Raw genomic sequence first — 2,141 nt, 5'->3', positions numbered from 1 at the left:
AAATTGCGGAGTCCAACATTATTGTGTGTTATGAGATTGAAAAGAAGTGTAGGGAGGATATAAACAAACAAGAAGACTATTGGTATTTGTCTTCCCGCTTGGCAGAAATCAAAGATGGGGATAGAAATACGAAGTACTTCCATCACAAAGCATCTCAATACATGAAGAAAATTGATAGTAATGGGACGTGGTGCACCGAAGTGGAAGATTTTGAAAGCATTACCCAAAATTATTATTCGAATCTGTTCACGGCTAGTATATAATACCACCGAAACAAGGTGTCAAGAAGTCCCTACTTCCATTGCCCGTGCTATTTCTAGAGAAGATAATGTAAAGCTACTTCATCCTTTCACTAAGTAAGGAAGAGATATGTGTGGCAATTATTGCTATGCACCCTTGTAAGACCTCGGGTCCGAATGGAATTCATGTAAAATTTTATAAAAAATTCTGGTACATTATTGGTGACGATGTTACTTATCATGTGTCAAATAATCTTCATGGCTTGAGCTCTCCAAAATATATTAACCTCACCAACATTGCTCTCATCCCAAAGGTAAAAACCCATCAACATCTGAGTTTCACCCTTTTGCCTTATGTAACGTTCTCTATAAAATTATGTCAAAACTTTAGTTATGAGATTAAAGTTGATACTTCTAGGTGTAATTTTGGAAAATCAAAGTGCCTTTGTTCCTGGTAGACTTATTATTCATGATGCTTTAAACCTTTCGTAGTGCAGAAATCTCTCAATTCTTTAATTCAATTGAAGCTTGTACTTGAAAGAGGGAACAACATAGTATGGAAATATATACAATACACATATTCAAGGGATAGCATCTTTTTCCTAGGAACAACCCTTGGAAAATGCAGCCAAACTCAAGGAACCATGATAAATAAGCATAGAACAAACAAAAGACTCTTAGGTTATTGGGAGGGGGAGGATATGAGTATTTATACACTCAAGAACTGCGAATGGTAGGAATAACCGAACTTATGACCTTGAAGTGAGGTGACATTCCTGAAAGGAATGGTGTCCTTCGACCAAGTGTATTATTCCGATAGAGGGTTCAAAATTAATTACGGAGCTAATTATTTAGTGAAGTCAAGTGATCGGAATGCCTGGCCGAAGACCGCTTCCGATTAGTGAGAGTAATATAATTAAACTCACGTCTTGCTCTTGACTGTACCCAACGGGTCACATCCAATCGTGTAACCAAACTAAGGCGACGGATTAAGCCAAAAGGCATTGATACGTCAATAATTATATTTAGAACTCTAACGTCGGATTTCGAGCTCGGAGCGTCAAAATCGAGCGTTAAACGTTAAAACGATTCAAGGAATCGGATAAACGAAGAAAATCATCAAGTGACATGACGTGCTAGACTCGCACGAGGCCTTTCCACACCACGCATGTTGAACAAAGAAAATCATCAAGTGACACTTATTAATAATTCTTATTCTACCAATAATCTTGGAACTCATATTGTAACACCCCAATAATTCTCTCTTAAAAACCTGTAAATACCTTTAATAATTTGCAAGAGAATTACTGATGTGCTACCACCACGTGTTCATACGTTAAGACTAGTTCAGAATTTAGCAGCGGAAAAACTAACTCAGTTATCAATAAGTTTCAAAACCAATAATCAAAACCAAATTTAGTCTTACAAGCTAGAACCATTACGGCCCTTATTCAAAACCCAATAAAAGTAGTAAATAAATCAAACCAGAGTTAAGATAAATCCAAACTTATGAAATGAAATAAACTGTGGAAATATCCAACACCCCACTCAAAATTCCACCACCTTGATGCAAGTTTTAATTATGTAAAAACTTGTGATTAATCTGGTCCCCAATATTACAAGTGTAAAAATTGGATCATTACAGGGTCATTGAAAAGGCGAAGGCTATGACCAGGAAAGAAACACACAAAAGCACGCAATCAGCAACGCTGAGTACATACAAGCTTCAAAATACAACAAAGAATCCCTAGCATGTTACTAAAATCAATCAGCACACACATTTAATTATTGACTCAAACACATGCCTCAACTGTTAACATTACTAAGACATCACTATTAACAATAAATAATTCATTTCATTACATTCATTGATTGGATTAAGCAATAGACAAGGTTGTCTCC

This window comes from Chenopodium quinoa, unplaced genomic scaffold, assembly GCF_001683475.1.
Source record: "Chenopodium quinoa cultivar QQ74 unplaced genomic scaffold, ASM168347v1, whole genome shotgun sequence".
Classification (NCBI taxonomy): domain Eukaryota; kingdom Viridiplantae; phylum Streptophyta; class Magnoliopsida; order Caryophyllales; family Amaranthaceae; genus Chenopodium; species Chenopodium quinoa.
This window is presented reverse-complemented; position numbering follows the sequence as displayed.